The following is a 13,943-nucleotide window of genomic DNA, read 5'->3' on the forward strand; positions in this document are numbered from 1 at the left end:
GAGACATAGGCAGAGGGAGAAAGTAGGCTTCCCCTCAGGGAGCCCAATGCAGGACTCCCAGCACCCTGGTATCATGACCTGAGTCAAAGGCAGACGCTCAACCACTGAGCCACCCAGGTGCCCCTACAGTTTATTCTTGAAGCAACTACAATTCATTCAGTGGTTTAAAGAGGGGACTGACATGATCAGATGTGTATTGTAGAAAGATCACTCTGGCTACAGTTTCGAGAACGGGCTGGAGGGAAATTTGGAAGCACCAGGGCCAGGAAGACCTATGTGGATACTGTTAGTTAATCTGTGTGCAAGGTAATGGTGACTTGAAATGCACTGGTGGTGAAGTCGGATGGAAAGAGGAGTGCTGATTCCCAAACTATGTAAGTGATAGACTTGTAGGACTTGTACTATTAAAAAAAAAAAAAGTCATTGGAAGCTAAAGTGTTACAAAAGAAATCAATATCAAAAGGAGTTCATAGAAGTGGTTTCAAGAGAACAGAGGTCACTATGAAGTAAAACTTAATGTTTAAGGAAAGTAACAGATTGAGAGAGCTGGGAGAGTAAGACTGTGCTCAGAGTGGGGCTTTCAAGTCCAGATTTCAGAGATGGAGGAATGTCAGGTGATGATAAATCCCAGGATATGGCATTGGGAGCTTGTGACTGAAGTTAAGTGGAAGAGAAGGTCTTGGGAGGCAGAGAGCCAAGGAAGCAGTAGGTGTAGCACTAGAAGAGATCTCCACATTTCTTTTCAATTTTAAAAAGAAAATTGAGGCTTAGATGAAAACCATGAGTCAGACACTAAAGGCTTCAGTGAATGAGAGGGAGTTACATGGAAGTCTGTAGATGACAGAAGTAAGGAGGCATAGAGGTTAGTATAGACTGAATGACATGGTAGGAAGGAAGCCTGTCTATATAACTCAGAACAGGCAGAAAAATATGTCCTTCAGTGACATTTTTTCTCTAGCTTGCCAAGTCTCCCAGATGGAAGCTGATGAGTGCAGTGTTGCTTTTACTGCCTAGTTACATCTTTGACATTGCTACCTCACTTAGCCTCTGCTGATTCACCATTATAGGATCTTGTTGAATCCCAGTCCTCCTGGAGTCCTACTCTATCGTTTTCCCCTATTTTAACATGTATAGATCATTGGAAATCTGTTCAAGCATGTGTGCCTCTGTGAGTGTGTGTGTGTGTGTGTGTGTGTGTGTGTTGGGGGGTCTGAGATGGGGGATAATGGTCATTCTGCCTGTATAGTTTTTGTGTTCCAATTTTGGCTTATAGAAATGATGATTCTTTGTGAAGGTAAGAAGATGAATTCATGATGAAGAGAGCAGCTAGGTATTCAGATGTAGTCAAGAGTGTATAGACAATTGCATATTAGTACAATGTAGTCAGGATGGATGTGGATAAGCACTAAGATTGAAAATATAGGAAGTTAGAGAATCACAAAGAACAGCCTTGAGAAGAGAGGTGCTTAGTCTCTACCTTGCTTTAAATAGACTGCTATGCTTGAGGTTCTGGATTTTTAGGACTTTACTGGAGCCAGAATGAAACCAAAGTTCTGCTGGAGTTAATCTTTCTGTTAACAGGGACATAGGAGAAACAAAAGTGTGATGGAGGGGCAAAATTATATTTATAGAAACAATTATCATGATGGCCTCTCAGTCCAAAAATAAATGCTATAAAATGGGGAAGACAGGACCTTTTACATGTATTATAAAATTTAGAGATGTCAATTTATCATTTTCTGCTTGGGATTCATTGAACAATTAATCTGCTATATAATCCTTTTATTGGGTTTCTTTAATATTTGCTTTTTCAATTTCTTAAAGTTCTATTTTTTAAATTAAACCCAGAAGTGCTTCAAATGAAAATTATCCCATTCAGACTTTCTTCAGACAACAAAAGTGATAACTTGGACTAGAGGCTCAGATGAAAGCTTGCTAATGGTTATAAATCCTCAATGAAGATATTAAGTTCTTTGTTTTTGTCTTCTAAAGAGAGGATATAGTTCTCATTCTTCTTTACTTCAAGTGTTTAGTATACTGGGGTCCATACACTGTTTAGGCAGCATGCTTTACTTCCCATTTCCTTTTACTCAGGCCTATGGAAGGGTTGTCAGAAACCACTGATAATAAAGCTAACTTTGTCACTTATGTCCTCATGTTCTTGCTTTCACTTCAGATTTTTACTCTATTCCTCAATTTTGTGCCAGGTCAGGTAGGCATTGAAAGGTCCATTCAAGGTATAGAACTTGAAAGCCCTCTGAGTTCACCATGAAGCAGGAGGATGCCAAATTCTGAGAGAGACAAGATGTGAGGACTTCCTCAGAGTAAACAGTAAGAGTTCCCAGGAGTAAGGTCAGCCCAGAGTGATACTGGGGCTGCTAGAGCCATGAAGGATGAGACAGGAATCTAGTCTGATGAGCATGGAGGTATGATCAAGAGCTAAGACAGTAGTGTAAGAAGGTTGGCTTGTGTGAAGGAAACATAATATGTGCCTCCCAGGAAGAGTGCAGTTTACATTATAACAAAAAAATTGCTTCCCATCAGCAATTTACTTGGAGATCCTCTCGGGAACATATAAATTGAATGCATGTTATATGGTCAAATAAAGTATTGTTCTCTTATTGAAAATCAGGGGGAAATGCCAAGATAATTAATATGAAAGCAAATGATAAATCTTCCCTGTGAATTCAATGTTTATTCCTTTTTATTCATTGGAAAGAGAATAGAACTATAAAAGCAAAAGAAACTAGAGTAGAAATTAAACTTATCATGGGAAGTAAGGTAAAATGATAGCACTACTTCTTGGGGAAAAAAGAAGAGGGCTAAAGTGAGCAGTTGAGGTCAGGAAGGAGAAAACAGGGAATGTGGGCAATAAGGCTTGAAAATACAAAAAGAAAGTAGCATTATGAGCAAAAAGAAAATAAGAGGATAAATGCAGATAATATAAAAGGGAAGGAAGACTGGGAGAAACACACAATGAAAGTGCTTGATAAACTAAGAGACTGAAGAAAAAAATCAAAAATAGATCCAAGAAATATATAGAGATGAGGAAGAGAAAATCCAAAAGCAAAGGAGTTCAAGGCGAGAAGAGGGCTGGAAATCCTGGGGAAAGAAAGGAAGTGCCATCATAAGTGTATGTCCATGACTGTTAGATTAGTTGTGAGAATGTTTAGGCACAGCTCCAAAACACATGATCTCTAGCCTGATCTTACAGTCTGATTCTTGCAGTAATACAATGAACTTAAAAGTACTTTGAGATATCCTCTAGGCTTTCAAACATGACAACAACAGAAAAAGCCCTCACAGAATATCCCACATACATTTGCTAGATTTGAAAGACTTAAATTTTATTAAAAATGTATGAAGGCAATCTCCTCAAAAGAGTCTTAGATTTAAGATGGTAACATTACCATGTATCTATTTCCCTCTGTGCAGATTGCCATTAAAATGAACAGTGGATTATTTAAGCAAATATATAAATGTAAAAAAAGAAAAGGACCCCTTCACCAGTGCAGTTAAAAATAGAATAGTGAGGGCTACTCTCCAGAAACAGATTTTTCTCCATTGAGAGCAAGAAGAAGAGTGAAAGGCAAATGTAGACTGCCACTTCATAATGAAGTGTACCTGGGAATAAGTGGAGAACATCTCAAAGAAGCCCTTGATGCTCACCATCTAGGGAGCCTGTGGCATTATTCAGTACTTAAGTCACCATGAGTATGCTGCATCCTCCAGAGTTAATGTGTCCTGGTTTATTGTACACACAAAAATAGAGCTTTATGCTAGTTGATTGCTGGTTTCCAATCAAACAAAGCAGAAAAACAGTATCTTAAAAGAAGAAGTATGTACCTCTTTATATGCTTCAGTCTGTTGGATCTCTTAGCTGGTCAAGTAAATGTATAACCTAAAATTTCTCCCTTTCCTCTTCCTTTGCACCCAAAAGATTCAAACAGGGATCTGCACCAAGGTCTGATAGACCTCATTTTGGGTATCGCCTTCCTTTAAAGGATGGAGTAAATGGAAACAAAAAAGGTCATTATTAGACTTATAAAAATAGATTCCAGTTCACAGCAAATACAAACATTTTCTTTGTAGAAAGAAAGCAACAGGAAATTTTAGAAAATTAGTCCCATTTTTTTCCCATAAGTATGTGTAATTGTTTAAATTAGAAGTAATATGCAGAGTACTTCCAGGGAGCAAGCAAACAATATCCATTCAAAACCATCTCAAACATCTCTATCAACTCCCTCCCTCCTTAGGCTTAAACACATGGCATTTGGGATCAAAGGGTATGGGTTTAAGTCTTGACTCTAAATTCTATCAGCTGAGTGTTCTCCAAAATGTTGTTTAGTACCTTCATCTGTAAAAATGAGGAAAAATATTATGTTTTGTGCTTAGAGTGGTTAATATGAAGATTAAATGGAGTGAAACATATTAAAAAATACCTATCCCATGGAGGATTCTAAACACGTTTTAGTTTCTCTTTCTTCATCTCACCTTCTCCTTTCTTCCTTCTTTCTTTCTCTCACCACTTTCCAATTAATCCTTCATATTCCTTCTCCATTTATAATGAGATTTCTCTAATAGACATCTTATATTTGTCTTTTTGCAATTTGTTATGCCCATTCCACTCTCTACTTTGTGTCTTACTATCTCACCGAAGCCCAGATCCTGACCAGATCCACTTCTTTCTAATTAACCTCTTTTAACTTCTTGTTGTGTATCATACCAAAAGCTAGTATTTCTCCTTCTTGAAGTCTTGGCATTGGAAGTGCTATCTTGGTTCTTCAACTCCAGTTCCACACTGGATTCATTGACCAGTAGTGTACCCAGGAAATGGCAAAAGATTGTGGGAGATGGCATGGTTGTTAGTCCGTGAGTTAGTTGGAAATCTATAGTGTAGTGGTTAACCACATGGAGTCTGGAATCAGACCTTGGTTGAAAACACAATTCCACTACTTCCTGGCAGTGTGAGCTTGGTCAAGATATTTAATTCCCTTGGCCTTGGTTTGCTTAGATTTCCTTGAATTCCTGAGGTTTGAAGGGGATAATGAATGTAATGCAATTAGCACAATGTGCGGTACATAATAGTAGCTAACATTTGGGGAATGCTCTATAAGTGTTAATTCATATTAATTTGATGAACTTCCAAATGAGTGATGAGAGCTAAATAAAGTGGAGATGAGTGAGTGACATTACTGAAAATTACTTTAATTACTTTTGTGTTTATCTTTTAATCTCATACTTTTTCATAGCAACTCCTTCCTAACAGAAGTTGAACTTTCATGATTAAGATTCAGAAACTGTATGTATTTTCAAATATTTATGAACAGAGAAAAAAGAATTTGATCTCACAATGGTTACTTAAATATACTCATTTTAATTCTGAAGACATGTCTGAAAACTCTATTTACTGAAATGAATATTATAAAAACACATTGTGATACAGGTGCCATGTAAAGTTTTAAGTATAAGAGTGTTTTCTCCTGGCATTTTGAGTATTTATATTTTATATTTCACCTGTTACCCATAGTGAAAAATTATTTGGTATTAATTAAAACTCTCTTGACCTTCAGCATATCTATAGGTAAAACAGATCTTTCTGTGGTTTGTGTCATTTTCATTACAAGGCTAAAGCATTAACTTTTAATATTTGGCATACATACATACATCTGTCAAAACTCATTTTAACTCATGCATAAACATGTCATTTGCATGTTGATTAACTGCCACAATTTCCTCCATAACAATTTCAGATTGGAAGTACACATGAATCACAACTAAACAGATTCCCATTAATTCCAAAACCTCATGTGAAATAATTGTTGTTTTTCTGGAGAAAATCTGTAGTCAATGTGCAAATTATACATTTGGTTTATACACGCAATCTATAGTTGATGTTTTATTTATACATTTGTTTATACATGAAACTTGGATTTCCAAGTGAAAGACTATAACTATAAATATAGAAAAAAAATTCAGCCAAACTAAAATAATCAAATTAACTTTGTGTAATCAAATTAACTAGTTTGGCTGTAAGAGGCAGTTAATGAACCTACCCTGGCAATCTCCCACACAGTGGCATTACCTTCTAGAGTCAGGCGAGGGAGCCCTTCCCCATGGTATTCTGGCCTAATGCTCTGGAGAAACAGGTGTGAGAAGCCAGCCTAGTCAGAGGAAACACCCCACAAGTCTGGGCAGCATCATGGCCGTGCTGTGTTTGGAGACCTTGAGAAACATAATTAGGCCTATTGCAGATGGGGGTGGGAGGACTTTTTTTTTTTATTCTGTTGAGGTTTTCAGAGATTCTAAATTGTTTTGGAGGAATAAGGAAATTACAGTGTCTACTCAGAGCTAAAAATGGAGGAGGGCTTTCAACTCAGGAGGTTCATTCAAGTTCACTCCCAGCCGATAGTCTGAAGTGGCTGGAGCCACACATTATACTATGTGGATAAGCACCTTCTTACATAGACAGTGGATTGTGACTTTGGACTCTGGATCCCTCTTTTTACATATCTTTAAGAGTTCTGAAATACAAAGAAGTTCATGATCTTGGATGGTTGAAGTTTGAACTGCCATTGCTCTCTTTAAAGAATGGTTTTAGCTATATATTTTGGGAGCTTAACAGAATTCTTCATTCTTTTTATTCTGCTTTAATTTGCACTGTGATTGTCATGAGCCTCATTTCTTTACTTAAAGTATTATGATAGCATGGGAACACTTATTTTTGTTAACAATGAGAGGGAACATTGGATACTTCCCATCTTTAAGGATATCTATAGAGTGACTATCCTGATAATATTTAGGCCTATCTTTAAAGCCAAGTTGATATTGAACTGTGATAGGGTGAATTAAATAGTTCACATTAAATTTGTTCTCAAAAATAAATAAAAACAATCTGTAATTATAAGTTATTATATTGTAATGATGACATCTTTCAATAGGTTTGTAACATTCAGAAATTAGTCAAGGGGGATTTGCATGTTTTCAAGAAACAGTAAGAAAAATGGAACCCAAAACGCATTTTATTGGCAAATGGACATCTAGCTGTTCTTCAACTAAAATCTTTGGCCGGGGATGCAATTTGGGCCATAGAGGAAAAAGCGAGAGGGTAAAGAAACTTGATCCTGGGTCTACCACTAAACTAGCTATATTAATTCAAAGTCTATTTTCTGCTCTGAGTCTCAGACTACAGAGGTGTCAACTGGGCAGAATGATCTATAGTATGTGGAAAAGTCATTTGAGGAGTTAAAATTATTCACACTTATATGGTTTTAGAAGAAATGAAGGCATATATTATATGTGCATATAAATATACACAGATAGCTATAAAGAAATAATAACTATGGTAGAGATAGATGGTAGATAGAGAGTAGATAGATAGTAGACAGATAGTAGATAGCTAGATAGAGATACACATAGACTGGCCAGATAAGGCAATATGGTTATATAAGAAGTAAAGGGGGGATCCCTGGGTGGCGCAGCGGTTTGGCGCCTGCCTTTGGCCCAGGGCGCGATCCTGGAGACCCGGGATCGAGTCCCACGTCGGGCTCCCGGTGCATGGAGCCTGCTTCTCCCTCTGCCTGTGTCTCTGCCTCTCTCTCTCTCTGTGACTATCATAAATAAATAAATAAAAATTAAAAAAAAAAAAAAGAAGTAAAGGGTACAAAAGAAAGGAGAAGGATGATTTGTGGGTTATAATTCTTTTCTTTTTGTTTTATGGTAAAGTTGCTTCCAAGTTTCTTGAGTTAGAGAGAAAAGTAAAATAGTTCTATCCTATGGAAATTAGTTTTATTTGCTTCCAAACTGAATGAATTACTTTGATTTAATTATTTAAGTCAGAAAGCTTTCTGGAAACTAATGTGTACATTTTTACAAAAAAAAAAACCCATTCTTCACTGTATCCTCAGACCTGGGGCTATCATAGATGCTCAAGAAGTATTTGATGAATGAATAAATAGAAAAATGTTAGATATGACCCCACCTTCATAGTCTGCACACCATTAAGGCTATCTATATTGAAATATTTATATCCTTAACAAGTTATGTTAATACTGACTGTATTAGTAAGTTTCTCTAGAAAAACACAGAGATTTACTGATGAATTGGCTCACACAATTGTAGAGGTTGGGAAGTTCAAAATTTGCAGGATGGGCTGACAAACTGAAGACCTGAAGAAGAGCTGATGTTGCAGTTGAAGTCTGAAGGCAGTCCACTTAGTCCACTAAGTCCTTCTTGCTTAGTCTTTTGTTTTATTCAGGCCTTTCACTGATTGGATGAGGCCCACCCAAAGTATGGAGGTGCTTTACTGAAAGTCCACCAATTTAAATGTAAATCTCACCCAAAAAAACCCTCACAGAATCAGTACTTAAAATACATCCCCCAAAATAACCAAACAACATCTTTTCAACTTAATTAAAAAATGAAATAATTCAGGGGCACCTTGGTGGCTCAGTCAGTTAAGCATCTGCCTTTGGCTTGAGTCATGATCCTGGGGTCCTGGGATCGAGCCCTGCATGGAACTCCCTGCTCAGTGGAGAGCCTACTTCTCCTTTTCCCTCTGCTACTCCCGCTGCTTGTGCTCACTCTCTGTCAAATAAATAACATCTTTTTTCAAAAAGTAATGGAAAAATTCAGCTCAAAGCCATCTTAAAAGTGTAAAATTTTAAGTATTTGTTCTGTGTCTATTACATGCATAGCCCTTTGCTTGATAGTGGCCTTACACAGGTGAATAAAATAGATTTCCCAAACTCATAGATCTTAGTTTGATGGTAAGATAAACATAATGTCACATTATGATTTTCATGTGCAATATGAGAAAAAACAACCTAAATTACCCTTCTTTAGTGTCACAATTACACAATTATGTCACTTCTTTTCTCTTCATAATGCTCGCCCTGTAACTGTGCCATCAGCCTTCTCGCCTTTTCTAGGAGTTGCATCCATAAAGGTCATGCTTGTGTTGATCAGGACCTTAACACTCTTGCTTGTTAATTCGGATGAGTTACTATAATGCTCAGAGCCTCTGTGTCTTCATTTCTAGAGTGTAATAATTTCCACGTTGTCACAATAGGATGGTAATGTTATCAACAGAGAGATAAAAGGTTTCAGTGGCAAATGGCTAGGAAATTTACAGAGATAGCAAAAACAGAGAACAGTTACATAAAGCAGGGGTTAGCACAGGTTTTAGAGGTTCGGGTATGGTTTCTCATGTTCCTCCAGGATTCAGTGGAATTGTACAGCTTCCAAAGACACTGCCTGAATGCAGTAAGAATCCCACCATGTGGGAGAAGCTTTCTTTGCCATTTTCAAGGGGATTTTTAATACCCTGTTGTTGGTATCAACCAGACTATTGTGGAGACTCTGGCTACATGCCTGCCTCCTCACTAGGTGCAAATAACTAGTGCAAAATAAAATTAGCACCTTCCCAAATATTTATATGGATATGGGATGAAGTGAAGTTCTATTACCCACGATCAGGCTTCAGCAGGCCTGAGCTTCAAGCTCTGTGAGGGCCCTTCCTGCAACCAACTAGCTCACAAAGATTTAATATGGAAATGTTTAAAGCAATCAATTAAAAACTAGAATTCTGTGACATATATAATATTGTCCATCATTCTGTAGGTTATTCCTGAATTATTAAATTAAATTGAAAACAGTATTCTTAAGAGCTGCATTTTATTGCTAAAGTCAACCATAACAGCAAGTTATTATATTATTATTAATGTATTATTCTGTATATTATCCTTCCGCGTACTAAGACTATATTCAGATTTTTCATATTCTAAACCTCTGTGCATTTATTATATTGTAAATTCTCTAAAAGAGGAACACTATTCATCTTTGAATATAATCAGATATTTTATTCATTATTTTGCTCAGAAACAATGGTGTCTATGCTTAAAGGTGATTGTTCAGACATTTAATGGTTATAGTAAGAAAGATTCTTTTTTTGTTAAGAATAGTGAATTATACTACTTTTGAATGCAAATTATACATTTAAAGAGGCATTTAGTTGTGTTATGTTACAAGTGAAAAACATGCAAAACTTGTGTTATCTCCTGATTTAATATTTTCTTTATATATGATGCTATATTTGTGTTTTCCACAATGTAGATATGAACCACTTTATATTCAACTCTAATTACTCTGACTATAGGAAACTGGTAGCAAGGACAGTTGTCTGTTGGTAAAATTCAGGAGTGATTAAACAGAGTATGAAAGCAAACATGACTGTGCCACTCAAATAGCTTGACACTTGCCCCCCTCCAGCAGATACACACACACACACACACACACACACACACACATATCTGAACACTCCATTGACTTTATAGATCACTGCTGATGGAAGCGAGCCCTTTACATGCCGGTGAGTTTCATCTTCATGATTTGGCTCCTATATCTCTCTTCAGCCCCATCGCCAGCCACAGCACATTGGCACCCTCTGCTTTAGCCACAGGGACCTCCTTTCAGTCTCTCAACTCTTTCTGCCACCATGCCTTAGGACATGGATGTTTCCTCTGCCTGGAGTATCCTTCCCTCCCCATGTTGAGTAGTTAACTTCTAAGAATCCTTCAGAACTTCTTTATAGAGGCCATCCTAGACCTTCTGAATTGAGTAAAATACTCCAATCATAGATTCTAAGCATCACATAGCTCTTCTTCATCAAATTTGTTTCTAGTAAAATTTCACACTTACTTGTGTGAACACTTAATTACCCTGTTTGCCTCCCCATCCCCATCAAGCTGTGGTCTCTGTGAGGGAAAGTCCTTGTCAGTTTGTACTCACCATTACATTCCCCTAGTTCCCAGCACTGTGCCTTGGAATCATAGAAGCTTGGTAAAGACTCTTTGTAGAAAGAGTGAAAAATGAATATGAGTAGAGCATGAAAGCATATAATGTTGGCCAAATTTCAAGCTCATCTATTTGTGCAATGGAATATCAGAAAATATAATAGATGGTTTAATCTATGTTTGGAATTTTGAAATCAAAAGATTTCAATAAATGAAGTGCTATTTATTTCTGCACTTGCTTTTGATTCCTTAGGGCACCTGCTCATTTGTCAAATGCCTTTGATGAAACTGTTTGCATTTGGCTTAATTTTTATTTGTTTTCTTGTCATCCTCTGGGAGCAGAATGCCTGTCTGACTCACCCTGACAGATCAGCTATGGCAGGTCTGCTGTTACAGAAAATTCTCCACCCAAAGGCTCTCCTGCAGGGAAGGCTCATGAGCAAATGCTGTCATTAGCAACCATGCATTGCTGAAGACATGCAGTGCGAAAATATGTCAGGCATTGTTTCAATGTATAGGTTTTAGTAGAAAACTATGAAGAATTTTCAAGATATTGAATATAGATTAAAGCAACAATGACCTTTAACCTAAATCCCTTGTCATTTTTATTTTCTTATTTTTGTTGCCCATCTTTTTAAAATTAATGCATTAGCCCTTGTATTTTTCAGGGAAAAGCACTTTCATAAGAGAATGTGTTAGCTACACTATTGGATTTCCCTTTGCATTTTACATGGTCTATTTCATACTTCTTTGTTTAAAGTCATCAAAAGAAACCTTCCCTAAAGCTAGAACCACAGACATATCAAATTTCCTTATATAAGATCTTTTTTCTTTTTTTAATGTACACATGTAAGCACACTGCACTGTCTTGTGCATAACAGATAACCAGTGAGTATTTGTTGAATTAATATTTCTTCCCCTTACAAACTATTCTGGAAGATAGTAATTCTTCATTTAATTTAGTCAAGATTTAATGTCAATTTTTTAATATTCAAAACTTTAAACTAAAGTAATAATCCCTGGTTCTGCATGGGACAATGAAATTAGATGAATGGACTGACTTGACCAAGAATGAGTTTTCTTTAAAAATAGCAGTAATTAGAATAATAGGATTGCAAGCAGATTTTTTAAAAAAGATTTTATTTATTTATTCATGAGAGACATAGAGACAGAGGCAGAGACATAGGCAGAGGGAGAAGTAGGCTTCTTGCAGGGAGTCCGATGTGGGACTCGATCCTGGATCCCGGAATCACACCCTGAGCCAAAGGCAGACGCTCAACAGCTGAGCCACCCAGGCATCCGTCCCTATAAGCAGATTATTAATGGTACTGCCAAGATAATTGTCTTAAGGCTGTTTTATATCAGATTGTTATAATTCAGAATGTATCTATACTTTGTTGATAATTAAGAAGGTTTAGAAAAGGAAGGAAGGGTTTGAGATTCACTTGTGAGATAGTAGGAAATGAGTCACAGAAGGATTATTTATCCTACTACAACTAAAAACATAATAGGAATTTTCTTATTTGACTCAAGTAGAACCTATAGTTGGTTATAGCATTAAAAAACAGAATGTGAGGAGTCATTAAAAAGTGATTCAGGCATGTGTAAAATATTTTATTCTGAAATACGAATTTATTATTTATTTAAATTTATTTCTGAATCTCCTTCATTCACCTTCCTAACTACAGATTGCTTTTCAGTGGGCCCTTATCCTCACTGGAAACACAGCTGCCAACAGCTCCTATCTAAAGTTCTATCTAAAATGAAGCTGCTCCCTAAACTTTTTTCTTTCTTTCTTAGTTGGCAAAATTCCAGGCTTGGGATTCCTTGGGTAAACTTTGGTTAATTTGACAGAACCAGTACCAGGACAATAACCTGCGTGGGCGTATTTCCCAGATGAGTGTGTGTAGCTGGTGGTAAGACAAAACAAGCAGTTCTTGTAAAACCTTCAATCTCTTCATTGATATTCAGGCAATTAAAATAAATCAACAGTTACTGACTATGCGTGCATGTCAAAGTGCAGTCTAATTGTGTATGCATTACCTTTTCCATCATTACAACAACTTTGCTAGTCAATGAAGTGAAGACCCATGACTTCTTCCATTTAGAACCTCTCCTCTACTGGGAAATGCCCCCCGCAATTTTTCTGGAATTTCACTTCGCCATTACACATCTAGCACACAAGGTGTAGTTAAGCAATAAATATTATTGAATAAATAAAGGTTAACATGTATTCAAATATTATTAGACTCAGAATAAGTAGATCTCTAAGTGGAACATCACCTAAGTATTGTACTAATTAAGCACTCCTCAAAAAATACAATTGACGTTAAGCTTTTTTTCTTTAAGAACACAAAATTCTCAAACATTATTCCTAGCAACACTGAACTACTTGTTGTACGCTACCCTTCATCCTTTCTCTCTTCTCCCCATCTTTGCTAGAATCAATCCCTCTGCTTGCACCATGAATTCTTCTTTCTCCCACTTCAATAGCTAACTCCTACCCTCCTGCCCTTTTACCATCCACCTCCTTCAAGAAGCCTCTCTGAGCCACCACTGACTGGTGGCCCTTTCTCCTCACTCTCAAAGAACTTGGTTTTTAGTTCAAGTTCTATTCTACTGCACTGCGTGATATAGGGTAAGTTAACTCACCCATTTTGATCTCGTTTACCTTACTTCTTTTTTTTCCCCTTAGATTTATTTATTTATTTGAGGAGAGAGAGTGCAGGGGGAGGGACAGAAAGAGAGGAAGCAGATTCCACACTGAGCACCGAACCAGACAGAGGGCTTGATCGCAGGACTCTGAGATCTTGACCTGAGCCCAAATCAAGAGTTGGCCACTTAATGAACTGAGCCATCTAGGCGCCCCTTACTTTCCTTATTTCTAAAATAAAAGGGGTTGTACTAGATTATTGATGTTTCTTTGTAGTAGCCAAGTCTCTTATTTTATAAGTGAAATTCCTTCATGAAGTTCCATATATACCTTAATGGAAGTCTTGTCAGAAGGTGAATGTATCATCTTTTCTCTCATAAGCTAAAAAACATCTTGAAATCATATAAACTACCACACTCTACACTTCCTAAAAAGGGCCACCCTAGTGGACACCTTGCTTTCACCAGGGGACACCTCCCTTAAAAAAGTAGAGCACT

This window comes from Vulpes vulpes, chromosome 7 (genome assembly GCF_048418805.1).
Source record: "Vulpes vulpes isolate BD-2025 chromosome 7, VulVul3, whole genome shotgun sequence".
NCBI lineage: Eukaryota > Metazoa > Chordata > Mammalia > Carnivora > Canidae > Vulpes > Vulpes vulpes.